At 39.7% G+C, this 15,895-nt stretch overlaps 1 non-coding gene across 1 annotated transcript; it reads right to left on the bottom strand.

The window, feature by feature from the left end:
• Positions 1-6,481: 6,481 nt before the first annotated feature.
• On the bottom strand, positions 6,482-6,588 carry LOC141634592 (small nucleolar RNA R71). Its single transcript, XR_012539319.1, has one exon. It is a non-coding gene; the product is annotated as a small nucleolar RNA R71 (small nucleolar RNA).
• Positions 6,589-15,895: the final 9,307 nt, after the last annotated feature.

Below are 15,895 nucleotides of genomic sequence, written 5' to 3'. Positions count from 1 at the left end.
TTTATACCTATCCCTACCTTAGGTGTAACATTGTTAAGAGATTCAAGAAACGTATGATTCCCAAACTTTATAGAGCTCATACCTGCATCCAGAATATCCTGCCTGCTAAGTCTGACTATATTACGAAAAGGTGTATTCACCATATGGTACTTCCCATCCCTATTCCAGGAAACCTGAAACTGGTTTGGTTTCTCAGTTGGAACAGGAGTAACAAGTGGTTCAGGACTAGCAGTGACAGTGACAACAGGGGGGGCCTTAGCAATAGGAACTGCAGGGGCAGGCTTCTGTTTAGGCCGCCATTGCTGCTTCCCTTTTGGTTGAGCACCCACCTTTTGAGTCTCAGTTCCTGGAGCTTTCTTACACGATTTAGCATCATGCCCAACCCCTTTGCATTTGGTACACAACAAAGGCTTCCATTCAAACTCCACTCGAATTTTCACAACACACCCATCCTCATCCAGGAACCTGATAGAATCAGGAATTGGGGCACCAAAGGGTACATCTACCATAATTCGGGCAAACCCCAACCTGGTCTTATCCACAGTCGCAGTATCACAACGCACATAAGAGCCCAATAACCCAGCTATTCTAGGCAAACACTTGCCCCAAAACTTCATGGGGAGATTGTGCAACCTAATCCAGACAGGTACATCCTTAACTGTCTCCTTCTCCAACAACACATCCTCCTTCCAAGGTCTCACAATGAGCGGTTTATTATCAAAGAGAAATGACCTTGTTGGAGAACAAGATCCCGAGCTGCAAGAGTTTTAAAACGTACCAAAAAGACACCATTCGGGCAGAACGAGACTTTATCAATAGGGAGCTTTGCCCAAAGACGCCTAAGGAACCCTTCAACTACGTCAATAGGCGGGTTAGCACCCAGGATAAACCCATAGACAGCAGTTTTCCAGAATTGTAGTTCCTCCTGCACATCCTCCTCGAAACTTGACAAAAATCGCTTGGTTCTTCAACAATGACACCCAAACGACCCTTACCCTTCCGTTTACTCTGAACAATCCATTCATTCGACTCTTCCACCACCGTTTCCACTAGAAAATTATCCTCTAAACCAGAATCACCAGGAGCTAACTCATCCAGATTATACGGCGCAACACCAACTATTTCATTCACACTCACAGTTTTCGCAGCAACAGCACTCCCCGGCCCTCCCACAACCACCGTAGAGGAAGAGGGACCAGGATTATTAGTTGTTACTTTCGGGGTAGAGATTAAAGGGGGAAATTGTTGCGGGTCTAAACAAATAATCGACATTTTTTTTGGGATTTTCAAATCTAGGGTTTATACGATTTTTTTGGATTTTAATTGATTTTCTCTCTCTATCTCTACATTACCCTTAGTTTTAAAAAAAAAATTACTTATATATAAACATGTCATAGAACTCCCCGCAGTCTATCTTTGGTCTAAGCTAGTGAACTAATTAAACTATTCCTAAATGTCTGAAAGCAAGAAAAATTGTTTAACAAATCCCAAATTACAAATTGTTTTTACAAGCCGAATAACACTATGGCTCATCCTCTAAAACACTTGAATAGCCCAAAAGAGGGCTTCTGACTGTAGGAGGTTCCTTCAGCATCGCGGACCTTCTCTTTAGGCCTCCATACACTTGAATCGATCAAAGGAGGGTAGTCCGCATCTACATATGCCTTTACTCTATCCTTTACTTTGTCGGGCCTGTCTTTCCCATGCCCCCTATGATCAGCGTCATTAGTGCTAGAGTCTAACTGCAATGCACCAAGTCCGTCCACAGGATCTCCTTTGTCCATTCCGCCAGGTCCTACAGAAGCAAAAACAACAGAATGGTCCTCCATTTTACTCCCAGGAGGTGTCGTAATAGCAGGGTATGACCCAATAACAGTACTCGAAAGATCCTTGTTGGAGTCAATAGAGGGAATAGCATTGCAGGGTATGACTTGCATGGGCGCCCTGCGAACACTGGACTGGGTGAAAGTCAAATCCCCCTCACCCACCTGAAAGGTCAAAGTCCTAGTCCCGACGTCTATTATTGCATGAACAGTATGCAAAAATGGTCTTCCCAAAATAATGGAAGTTTATGAATCTTCGGGTATGTCTAAGATTACGAAGTCAGCGGGAATGAAGAATTTCCCGATCCTAACAGGAAAGTCCTCTAAGACTCCTAATGGCCGTGATAATGAACGATCGGCCATCTGTACAGTCATGTTGGTACATTGAAATTTTGTCAAACCAAGTCTCTTTGCGAGAGACAAAGGTAAGACACAAACACTAGCTCCTAGATCACACAACACATTATCAATTAAATGAGTTCCAATACAACAGGGGATTGAGAAATTACCCGGGTCAGCCAGCTTTGGTGGAGTCTTATTCTAAAGAAGTGCAGAGCACTCCTCAGTCAAGGCCACCATCTCAGTTTCATCTACATTCCTCTTACGTAAAAGTATTTCTTTCATGAATTTCGAGTAAGAGGGTACCTGGGTTAGTAGCTCGGCAAACGGAATGTTGACTTTAAGACTCTTCAAAAGGTCAGCAAATATGACAAATTGATGTTCCGCTTTAGCCCTCAATAGCCGCCCTGGAAATGCAACCGGAATTGAAATAGACGGGCCTTCATTTTTCTTCTTATTGTCGTCCAAAATGGACTTTGCCGACAAATTCTCACTTTCAGCAGCAATACTATTCGATCAAGAACCAAAACTACTCGATCAAGAGCTTTTCCCTGCATATTCACTCGATCGAGTACTTTGTGTTACTCGATCGAGAGTCTTGTCTTCTGTACTGCTCGATCGAGTACAATTTTCTCCTCGATCAAGTACTTCTTCAGCAATTTCGCTCGATCGAAAATAGTAGGGCTATCGATTGAATTTTTGACTGTACTCTCCCTCTTGAACAGTAGCTTTAACACCTGAATCATCATCTTCAGCATCAATAGGCAGAACCGGTCCTTCGTGGGGGAATACCACTTCTGGTGATAATAGCATAGACTGTCTCGGATTCCCTAAAAGTTTGCTCGGCAATTACTTGAGCCAACTGAGCCTCAAGTCTCTCGATGGCGACATCTTTAGCCTACGCAGCTTGCATAATCGCTTGCGTTTGTAATGCAAGTGTTTTCACCAAAGATGTCAATTCAGCAATTTCTTCTTTCTGTTTATCAGGAGGAGGAGGAGTTTGTTGCTGCGGCGACCAAACAAATGGAGGCTTTTGGAAGCCTTGTTGCTGTGGCGGGGCATAATGATTCTGCGGCGGAGGAGGAGTATAGTTTGGATGACTCCCAATTTGGTAACCATTGTGATAATTACCTTGTCTATACTGCCGAAAAGCATATACTTGATCATTCTCCGCCAAACAACTAACGGCTCCATGCCCTGCAACACCGCATCTCTCACAATATACCATCTTCTGCGCCATGGTATGGAACTTATGTGGAAGATCAAAAGTACTCAAGCCTTCCGTTTGATGAATTTTCTTTAAGAACTGTCTAGTTAGGACCTGTAGGACCTATTAAAACAACACTAGGAGAAAAGGTAAGAACTGTCTCAAGGAATAAATCCCTTGAGACTAAAACAAACAAAATAAAACAAGTAAATAAACTAATTGCCTCCCCGACAACGGCGCCAAAATTTGACACGGCTGTTGCAACCCTATCAAAAATAAACCAACCGGCTCTAACTAATATAGTAGAGGTAAGTCGGGTATCGTACTCCACAGGGAGGCTATTATATCTACTTGCTATTCTAGTCCGTCATGGTAATAAATTGGGGGTGTTTGAATTGTTTTAACTAAACTAATGAATGAAATGTAAAGCAAAGAGAGAGAGAGAGAGAGAGAGAGAGAGAGAGAGAATAATAAGAACAATAAAGATATTAATATAAAATAAAGGTGTAATCAAATAGAGAGAAGAATGCTAGGATGTCGGTTCCCATGATATCTCACAATTCTATTAAGAGTAAGGTCAGTCGGTCTGATGTGAGAAGGGTAAAGGAAAGGTCCTTTTGGTTCGCTATCCGCCCTAAGATACTACTGATGTGACCATAATTGGCGCATATTTAGCCCCCAAATTACCATTGTTTCTATGCTTTTTAGTGCCTATTTGGGTCATTTCTTATCTTTAGTTCTTTGTTTTGCATATTCTTTGAGATTTTGATCCCTTGGTAGGAAAGGAGTAAGAATCTTGCATTTTCATGGCAAAACAAGGCTAAATTGATCATATTCAATGACCAAGCATCAAGGAGAGACAAGACTAGAAGGCCTTTGTACATAGCATAGTAGAAGAGCATTGTTGAGAAAAGGATCCTTGAGTCCCCAAGGAAATCCCCAAGGAATTCATGAAGAAAAGGGAAGAAAAAGAAGAAGGAAAGTTGTTTGAACTACAATTGAACGGATTGTAGAGAATCCGTCCGTCCTCGCCAATCCGAAGTCCCGCAAAGGAATCCGCTCGGATTCCCCTCGCCAATCCGAGCGTCTTGCCCAAGAATCCGCTCGGATCCCTCAGTCCAGATCCGGCCGTCCCGACTCCCATCCGCACGGATCGCAAAGACAAAGACGTTTTCATTCCTCAAGCATCGATAAGAGAAGCCCTTCTCTCGGATAATCCCGGAGGCTCCTTGCTCAACTTAAAAGTGTAATTACTAGTTTAGCCCTTAGTTAACCCTAATGCATCCTCCCTAATTTTCACTATAAATACCCCATTAGTCTAATTAGAGGAGCATGTTCTTCTTATCAATAATTAGTGTAGTTAATATCAATCAAATCTCTCTTCAATATTGTAATCAAATATTAATCAAGTTCTAATCCAAGTTTTAGTTCTTTAATCTCTCTCTTGTTCTTACTTTATTTTGGGTAATTGAAGATTATTTGGGTTATTATTGGGAGATTGACAACCTCTCAATCTAGGATTCAAGTACTTCTATTATTCTTGCTTTATTATTGGAATCATTAGTAGGTATAATCTCTTAATCCCTTTTTAATTATTGCTAATTATTTTCATTTATTCATCATGTTTCATTATGTTAGTATGATTGACAACCTTTCTAGCATGATCAATATGATAATGAGTGAGTAGTCTCTTAGCTAGGGTTTAATGGGTGATTAGGGGAAACCAACATGGGGAATGATTCATGCTTAAATTAATATGCTTTCATACCTTATTTGCTTGCTTGTTTTGATCTTAATACATGCACATGTTATATTTGATGAAATGCTAAGCCTATGAATCCTTGCATTTACTATCATCTTCTATCCTTTCAACTTGACTTGTAAGACATAACCCAACTCGAGTCTTGTTAGACCATGCATGTGTTAAGTAGGGAAGATTAAGTCGACTTGTAGGTGTTGTACAATCCAAGAGATTCAGCTCCGGGACCCAAACTTTTCTAGGATTGTAAGATATAACCCAACTCAATCCATCACAACAATAATTGCTTGCTTATAATTTGAGAACATGTTTGTATGATCATATCCCATGATTCCCCTATGAACCCATGACACCCTAGTGCTTTTAATCAATTGTTTACACCCTTATTTTATTTATCTTGTTAGTTTATTTTCATTGCTATTTTAGTTTAGTAACCTTCTACATCAACCCAATTTGTGATACCCCTAGACACCACTAGTTACAATAGAATCTTCATTTCAATACCCGTCCCTTGGGATCCGACCTTTACTTGCCTCTTTACTAATTGTAGAGTTGTTTGTGAAGTATAAATTGTGTTTTGTATCGACCATTGACCAACGACCACATATGCTTAATTGTGAACACGAAATGGACCCGATCAAAAAATGGCGCCGTTCTTGGGACGGTGTTTAATTGATCTAAGATTTCTTTTATTGTTTTTAGTTGTGTTTTTTTTTTTTCACCTTGGGAAGTAAAACTCCTCAAGGTTTGTTCTAATTGTTTTTGAGTTGTTTGATATTTTGCATGTCTAGAAGGTTACAAAGAGATTTGTTACCTTTTGACCGTGAAATCGAAAGAACCTTGACGAATAATAGGAGACTTGTTAGGAGGAATTTGGGAGGTGTTGGTGAAGTTGTTCAACCCACTAGTGAGTTTGTCAATCCTTTCGCAATAGAAGGAGAAGAGAACCCATTAAACAATACCACACAAAATCCACCTACAATGCCTAAATTCTCGTCACACTCTATACCCACCGAGGAGGATTTACCAAATGGTACTCCTACCCCACAACATCTTACCGGAAACTTTATTGCCAAGTCCGCCTTCATTCAACTAGTTGAGAGGAGCCAATTCGGGGGAATGCCTAGTGAGGACCCTCATTCTCATATGGAAACCTTTTGCGATTATTTTGAAGCTATCTCTCAAACGAGCGTGACTCAAGACCAAATAAGATGGGTCTTATTTCCTTTTTCGTTAATCGGCACCGCAAAGCAATGGTTGAAGGGCCTTGATAAGGCCACCCTTGGAATAGATTCTTGGAAGAAGCTAGCTCTAGCTTTCTACAAAAAATTCTACCCACCGAAAAAGACCAATATGCTAAGAGCTCAAATTACGGGTTTTAAGCAAAGGGATGAAGAGTCTTTGTATGAAGCTTGGGAGCGGTTCAAAGGTATTTGTCGCTCATGTCCTCACCATGGACTTAGCGAATGGTTTTTGGTGCAACAATTTTGGAATGGTTTATATGAAGATTCATGGAACATTCTCAATATGGGATCAAATGGAATGTTCACCGAAGTTGATGACAATCAAACATGGAACAAGATTGAGGAAATGGCGGTCCATAATTCACAATATAGTAGGCCTCGCAAGGCTACTAGAGGAGGAAAGTATGAAGTGGACACCGTTACTCAATTGGGTGCTCAACTTAGTGCTCACATTGACACAATCAACTTGAAGTTTGAACAAGCTATGGCTAGACTTGAGGAAAACTCAAAATCATCAAAACATCATGTCAATGCCATGACGGCATCCTCATCAATCCCAAGCGGGATATGTGAGAATTGTGGAACCTTGGGTCATGACTCAAGTGAGTGTAGGGGAACAACCGAACAAGTTAATGCTTTCCAAGCTTACAAAAGTGGTACCCCTTATTCAAATTTTTACAATGAAAACACCAAGTTCCATCCAAATCTCTCATACAAAAGCCAAAATGCTCAAAACCCTCAAACAACATACACTCCACCACCCATGAGAAATCAAAATCAAAGACCCTTTTTCAATCAAAACCAAGGTTACCAAAATAAAAATCCATACAATCACCACAATGACCAAGGTTTTGATGTCCAAAAAGCGGTCCTCCAAATGCAAAAGAATCAACAAGAATTTTTCACCCAAATGCAAAAAGATAGCCAAGCAAAAGACACCACCATCAACAACATTCTAGCTCACACCAAGATGTTGGAAACACAATTAACTCAACTAGCATCTTCTAGCTCACAAAGACAAAAGGGGCAATTACCACCTCAAAGTAATCCCCTAGACATGAAACGGTTAGTGCCATTCACTTGAGAAGTGGTACAAGGTATGAAGCACCGAAGGAGCAAGTTGAGGATGAAGTTGTGAGAGCTAGTGAGAATGAAGTTGTGGTGCAAGGTCCCAAAGAAGGGGAATCATCAAAAGAAGAAAGCTCAAAGAAAAATGAAGACAAAGCCAAAGAAAAGGAGCCCATTGTGATTAGACTTCCTTTTCCAAGTCGTCAAGCCAAGCCTAAATTTGATGATCAACTTGGGAAGTTCATGGAGATTGTGAAGAACTTAGAAGTCTCAATTCCTTTCACGGAATTAATCAATCACGTTCCGGCCTATGCAAAGTACATGAAAGATATCCTCACAAAGAAGAAGTCGATCCGGAAACTTGAGACTATCGCCTTCACCAAGGTGAGTAGTGCCATACTTCAAGGGAGTTCACCTCCAAAGTTAAAGGATCCGGAAGCTTCTCAATACCGTGTACCATTGGCGACACAACGATCAACAAAGCCTTATGTGATCTAGGGGCTAGTGTGAGTGTCATGCCGTACTCGGTAAGTAAAAGGTTGGGAATGGGAGAGCTTAAATGTACCAATATCACTCTTCAAATGGCCGATAGATCAACGAAGACACCGCTAGGGATATGGGAAGATGTCCCCGTGCGAATTGGGAAGTTTTTCATCCCGTGGACTTTGTCATTGTTGATATGGAGGAAGATTCCAACATTCCAATCATCTTAGGAAGACCTTTCCTACACACCGTCGGTGCGGTGATTGATGTGAAACATGGAGAGCTCACTCTAGAAGTGGGAGATGAAAGCATAACTTTTAATCTTGACAAGACCATGAGAGCTCCTCGTTTGCATGAGCCATGTTTCATGATTGATCATTATAGCCGAAAAGATGAAAAGAAGAAATCGGAACTCCAATGGAGGAAGAAAGTTGAAGATGCTCCATTCAAAGAGCAAGTGAATTTTGACAAGAAGAGCTTGCAAAGCTCATCAAAATCAACCAAGGAAGAAGAAGATGGCCTCATTGGCCAAGAAAAGAAATTGGGAGAGTTGTCTCCATCTAAGCAAGAGATTTTCAATGATCAACTCAATGAAGTTTGTGGTCTTTGGGACGACGAATTTGAAGGGATCTTTAATCCCTACATTGGGCATGCCATCGATCATGATCAACAACAAGGGCCACGGTCTATTGAGGACCTCTATCATAACAATGAACAAGCTTTTGATTACTTCTTCAAGGTGTTTAGCAACATCAACAACACCTTGAACATGCCCCCTTGACATCTCATCAAGAATGAGAGTTTGGTGGAGTCCTCCCTAAACCACCACTTGTAAATATTTCTAACTCCAACTTACATTTTAATTTTTGTATTGCATTTTTTGTCATTTTTGGATTTATTTTTACTTTGATCAAAATAATTGTCATGTAAGAGAGAAGTGAGGGAGGGACTAATGATTTTAATTGATGTGTAGTGCTTTACCTTAGTGTGGGGATGGCAATTGCCTAGGCTATTCATGCCTTAGTAGTGCCCCCGCAATGAAGAACACAAGATTTGAAAGAAAGAAAGAAAGAATGATAAGGGAATGCGTTGGTGCACGGATGGAACTGAATCCGTGTACACAAGGACCAATCCGAGCGGATTCCTAAGAATCCGCCCGTCTGCAGAGGATCCGAGCGTCCTGCTGAGAAGACGCCCGTCTTTGGCTGAGCTGAAATTGCAAAAATTCTTGACTGTTGAAGAATCCGAGCGGATTTCTGGAAAGACGCCCGTCTCACAGAATCCGTCCGTCTTTTGAACAATCCGCCCGTCTTGCAGCTGAAGAAAAACAAAGAAAAATATCTGGACTGGAATCCGCCCGTCCTAAGCAAAATCCGCCCGTCTCTCAAAAAGAATCCGAGCGGATTCCCCAGAATCCGCCCGTCTCTAGGCGGGATTTTTGAAAATTTGAAGCTGAAGAATCCGAGCGGATTGCGCCTAATCCGCACGGATTGTCCCTGCGTCCTAAAATTGTCGAGTTCTTTAAATACCCACCCCACCTTCATTCATTCATTCATTCACTCATAAACACTACCCATAACATCAAAACCCTCATCCTCTCCATCTCAAAAACAAAAACCCTCAACAAAACTCACCAAAATCAAATCAAACCATCTTTCAAATAACAAATCAATCACTCCATCTTCATTAACAATCAAAACCAAGCACAAAATCTTCACCTTTGAATTTATTTTTGTTCTCATAAAGGCAAAGCCTTTCACCTTCAAAATCGATTTGGGCATTCTACAAATTGAAGATTTTTGATCTTTTTCTTGGTTAGTTCATCAAATGGCAAGAACAAAGGGAGCAACAAAAGCAAAAGCAAAGGCAACAAAGGCACCAAAGGCTACAACTCTCTCTCAAAGGCAAAAAGCTCTACAAATGAAGAAAGCTTTGGCAATGGTGGTATCAACACCAAGCTTGGAAGTGCAACAACCTCAACAAATTCCTATGGAAGCATCACCCTCTACTCCGGTAATTAATCAACTCTTGCATTACCCGGAGGTAACATTCATTTCCGATTCCCATAGAAATACACTTGTCAAGTTTGCTATGAAACAAATTCAATCCACCAAATTCATATGCCAAGATGCTTTAGAGAAGTTGGGTGTTCTTGAACAAACAAGAGTCTTTTTCAATGCCATGGGTTTAAAGAAATTGTTTGAAATGAAGGAAGTAACATACCCCTCCCTTGTCTTGGAATTCTTAAGTTCTTTAAAAGTGACAAAAGTTGAGAATAGGAAAATATTGAGTTTCGTCTAGCTAACACTAGTAGACGCATTACCTTTCCGAAATTGGGTGAAATTTTGGGTCTTAGCGATGAACATAAATTTTATAAGCAATATGGGAAGTATGATCCCGAGCCTCTTTGGGAGGCAATCTCCGGGAAGAAATTTGAAGATTTTAAAGCTTGTCGTGCTCTTTTGGTCCATCATCCGGGCATAAGAATATGGCACAAAGTTGTGGGAAATACCATAATTGCTAGGAAAGACACCAATCATTTCACGGGACTCGATTTTATTCTCCTTGAATCAACTTTGAATATTGGAAGAATTCACACCAAGCCTTACAATTCTTTGAGGCTATTGGTTGATAGATGGCTCCATGTAGATAGTGGGAAGAAGGGTCAAACCGTTATTGTTAATGGCGGCCTTGTCACGGCCCTAACCAAGCACTTTGATCCTAATTTCAATAAGGATAGCAAGTACAAGGCTAAGGATGGTGGCCATCTTATTGATATGTCCATCTTGATTAACAAGTTTAAGTGGGTTGCTCACAATCCCCTTGATACCAAGTATGGGTGGCTTACAAGTGAGGCTCGATCATTCACTTTACCCGCAAAGATTTGCCGTCTTAGTGTCCACCGGACCAACTATTTACTTCCCCTATCCAAGGAAGCCGAGTACATCATTCAACAACAAAAGGGTGATCATGAAACTCCCTCCTCTTCCATTGTTATACCACCTTACCCCTATGATTATGAAGAGTTCAAACCGCAAGGAGTTGAAATTGGGAAAGACTATGTAACTCTTCTTATGCAAGCCATGCACAAGCAAGCTTATGAAGATCGGAAGAATGCATATTTGGCTCAATATCCTCCCCTCCTACATCTAGCTAGGCAAGGACTCCTTGATCCATCTTGTCCTTTGCCTAGTTGGGCGGATAAAGAAGCCTTGTTTCCGGGTGCATCTAGGGAAGTGGTGGAAGACAATGAGGTTGTTGGAAATGATGAAGAATTTGATGATAATATTGAGGAAGAAGCAAGTGGAGATGAAGAAGGAGATAGTGAAGATGGTGATGAAGAAAGCAAAGAAGAAAGTGCCAAGGAAAGTGGCAATGTGACCACTTCTCATGAGGGAAGTGATGGTGATAGTAGCATGATGGAAGACTAGCCTTGGAGATTCCTACTCTCCCACGGTTTGTCTATATCTCTTTGTATTTTATTTCATTTTGATCATTGTTGGTTTAGTCCTAGCAACATCAAAGGACTCACACCTCGGTTCCTTTGAGGTGTTCTTTATTGTTCCCATTTTTGTAAAATCCAAAATGACAATCTAGTTTCATGCATAGCATAGTGTGTGCATGAACTCCCCCATGCTTTGACATTAGCAATAGTGTCTTACTTGGTTTGGGGAAGTTAATGCATACGCAACGGGAGGTAATCTAAATTATCCTCTCCGTCATAACAAAAACCATGCATCATGTAGTATAGCTTAGTGTAGAATTGCATTTAGTATAGAAATCATGCATCATCTTTGCATAATTTCCATCATTTTGGCCATTGAGGACAATGCCCATATTAGTGTGGGGATGGGAATTCTAACACTTAACTTTTATTCAAAAACCATAAAAATTGAAAAATTTCAAAAATCATAAAAATTTGAAAAATTGAAAAACCAAAAACAAGTTCATTTCCTTTGTAGTATAGTCTTGTATATATTGTCTTGTATATATTGTGTTTGTTCATCCTTGTTCACTTTGATTGACTACGCCACATCCGAGACATGAGGATATTGAAGACCGCATGGTATGATCTTTCCAATCTCCTTTTTCCTCTTTGTGTTAATGACTATGTGGCTTTATTTTGATTGATGCGGTATAACAATGTGAACTTAGGATTGCATTTAGTTTATATGTCATATTAGTTGGTAGAATCATTTGCATTAGGATGTTTATATGTTAGTTGCATCATGGCATGTAGTTGCATGTTAGAAAAACTTTGCGAAACCGTCTACTTGGGAAGCTTGACAAGTGTATATAGGCCCTAGTAGATGCTTTTTATTCTTAAGACTTTGCTTGTTAGAATACTTGTAAAACACCCTAGGATGTGTCATGCTAGTATCCTTTGACCCATGGTTTAAGGCCTAGTCAAGAGTACCTTGTGGTGTGATAACTCCTTGGCTACCGTTTATTCTAAGGTGACCCTTGAAACCATGCATACTTCTATCATTCATCCATGTTCTACCATATTTTTGTCATCAAAGGGAATGGGAACAAAACAAAAAGAAATCAATTTGAGTTCAATGAAATGAAAAGTGAAAGAAAGTTTGCAAAAATGCATCAAATGAAAAGAGGAGCAAAAATAGAACTCCTAAAACTTCAAATACAAGGCACCCTCGTTACTAATTGGGGTGACTTTGAAAATGTTCAAAAGAAATGCAAAAAGTTGTCAAGTATTGAAATGCCAAAAATCAAAAAGAATGGCAAAGAAAGTGTTCTCAAAAAGTCAAATGCCAAAGAAATTTGGGGGGAAAACAAAAATGAAAGCAAACTCCCAAAATGAAACTCAAATACTATCGATCCCTTTTCCATCTTATCCATTTTTGTGCATGGTAGAGAGGGGACGACCCTTCTTCTTGTCTAGGCAAGAGGGGGAATTCCGCGATCCTCCAGTGTTTCTAACACCATAGGGAGTCTACTCTTGACAAAAGCATTTAACGATTGAGGACAAAGGTACCCTAGCTTGACACAACTTGGAGGTGATTTATTGGTATCCTTCTAGGCTTAGTAGTTTGAACAAATTGCATCTATGAAGGATTGTGTACCCTTGAATTGCTTCCCTTGTAGATAATTTCCGCCACTTAGATGAGGAAAGTGGCTATTCTTTTTGTAGATGCATCCATTATGTGTTTTTGTGTGCTTTAAAGTTTGGATGTGTCGCCATTTTGGCAAGACCCACCTTGCCTTGCAAGAAGGCATCCTACCTCATGGTTGTCTTGTTGTGAGTTGAAGGGGCGGAGTGAGACCCGCTAATTGTCTCATATCGGCTATTATTATTAGGTTAGGTTAGTATTGGTCCTAGTCTTTGTCACCTCTTTGCTCGGGACGAGCAAAGGTTCAGTTTGGGGATATTTGATGCGACCATAATTGGCGCATATTTAGTCCCCGAATTACCATTGTTTCTATGCTTTTTAGTGCCTATTTGGGTCATTTCTTATCTTTAGTTCTTTGTTTTGCATATTCTTTGAGATTTTGATCCCTTGGTAGGAAAGGAGTAAGAATCTTGCATTTTCATGGCAAAACAAGGCTAAATTGATCATATTTAATGACCAAGCATCAAGGAGAGACAAGACTAGAAGGCCTTTGTACATAGCATAGTAGAAGAGCATTGTTGAGAAAAGGATCCTTGAGTCCCCAAGGAAATCCCCAAGGAATTCATGAAGAAAAGGGAAGAAAAAGAAGAAGGAAAGTTCTTTGAACTACAATCCGAACGGATTGTAGAGAATCCGTCCGTCCTCGCCAATCCGAAAGCGTCCCCGCAAAGGAATCCGCTCGGATTCCCCTCGCCAATCCGAGCGTCTTGCCCAAGAATCCGCTCGGATTCCTCAGCCAGATCCGGCCGTCCCGACTCCCATCCGCACGGATCGCAGGCACAAAGACGTTTTCATTCCTCAAGCATCGACAAGAGAAGCCCTTCTCTCGGATAATCCCGGAGGCTCCTTGCTCAACTTAAAAAGTGTAATTACTAGTTTAGCCCTTAGTTAACCCTAATGCATCCTCCCTAATTTTCACTATAAATACCCCATTAGTCTAATTAGAGGAGCATGTTCTTCTTATCAATAATTAGTGTAGTTAATATCAATCAAATCTCTCTTCAATATTGTAATCAAATATTAATCAAGTTCTAATCCAAGTTTTAGTTCTTTAATCTCTCTCTTGTTCTTACTTTATTTTGGGTAATTGAAGATTATTTGGGTTATTATTGGGAGATTGACAACCTCTCAATCTAGGATTCAAGTACTTCTATTATTCTTGCTTTATTATTGGAATCATTAGTAGGTATAATCTCTTAATCCCTTTTTAATTATTGCTAATTATTTTCATTTATTCATCATGTTTCATTATGTTAGTATGATTGACAACCTTTCTAGCATGATCAATATGATAATGAGTAAGTAGTCTCTTAGCTAGGGTTTAATGGGTGATTAGGGGAAACCAACATGGGGAATGATTCATGCTTAAATTAATATGCTTTCATACCTTATTTGCTTGCTTGTTTTGATCTTAATACATGCACATGTTATATTTGATGAAATGCTAAGCCTATGAATCCTTGCATTTACTATCATCTTCTATCCTTTCAACTTGACTTGTAAGACATAACCCAACTCGAGTCTTGTTAGACCATGCATGTGTTAAGTAGGGAAGATTAAGTCGACTTGTAGGTGTTGTACAATCCAAGAGATTCGGCTCCGGGACCCAAACTTTCCTAGGATTGTAAGATATAACCCAACTCAATCCATCACAACAATAATTGCTTGCTTATAATTTGAGAACATGTTTGTATGATCATATCCCATGATTCCCCTATGAACCCATGACACCCTAGTGCTTTTAATCAATTGTTTACACCCTTATTTTATTTATCTTGTTAGTTTATTTTCATTGCTATTTTAGTTTAGTAACCTTCTACATCAACCCAATTTGTGACACCCCTAGACACCACTAGTTACAATAGAATCTTCATTTCAATACCCGTCCCTTGGGATCCGACCTTTACTTGCCTCTTTACTAATTGTAGAGTTGTTTGTGAAGTATAAATTGTGTTTTGTATCGACCATTGACCAACGACCACATATGCTTAATTGTGAACACGAAATGGACCCGATCAACTACTAACTTAGCTTTCGCCCTCATTAGTGTAGTCTATTGTTCATAACAGATCTATTCATTCCAATCTTTCGATCTAGGTTTGAATTTAACCGGGTTAACTAGTTTAGAAGCGTGCACTCAACTAAACGATTATAATTAAATTGTTATGAATCAATTCTCACATGTAAACCTCTTAATCTAATTATAACATTATTGCTTCACTACCATGGCTCCCCTAGTCCTAGAAATAAAAGAATTAGCTATGCATGTTCATAATGAAATTAGCAATAATTGATGAAATAATAGAAGAGATGATATAGAGATTGACAATAAGAAATTGCATAAACTAATTAACAATACTAATAAAATAAAAATTAAAGTCAAGTAATTAAGAATGCAAAAGAGAATTAAAGCTTGAATAAAAGAGAAAGAAGGATTAAAAAGGTTTAAGTTCCGGCAATAGAGCAAAGTAGCGTCGCACAGTAGAAACCGAAACTGAGTGATTAAGAGTTGATTAAAAGATGAATGAAAGATGAGTAAAGGATGACCTAAACCTAATGAGTCTTTCCTTTATTTAGGAAAGATATTTATTAAACACAACTTAATAAGATAAATAAGTTCATGCGAAATAAAATCTCGCGTTTAGATAGAAATCTTCTCGAACGAGCAACTTGAAACTCCTCGATCGAATAAATCCTCAGCAGAACCTCTCGATCAAGTACTTAACATACTCGATCGAGGATCCTCAAATATGCACCTCTCGGTCGAGAACAGCAGGGTCTCGATCGAGCATTGTTCACCACCCATATTTACTCGATCGAGCAAATTGGCCAACAAAAGC

This window comes from Silene latifolia, chromosome Y (genome assembly GCF_048544455.1).
Source record: "Silene latifolia isolate original U9 population chromosome Y, ASM4854445v1, whole genome shotgun sequence".
NCBI classification, from domain to species: domain Eukaryota; kingdom Viridiplantae; phylum Streptophyta; class Magnoliopsida; order Caryophyllales; family Caryophyllaceae; genus Silene; species Silene latifolia.
Note: the sequence above shows the minus strand (reverse complement) of the source record. Positions and strands in the feature narration are given on the sequence as shown.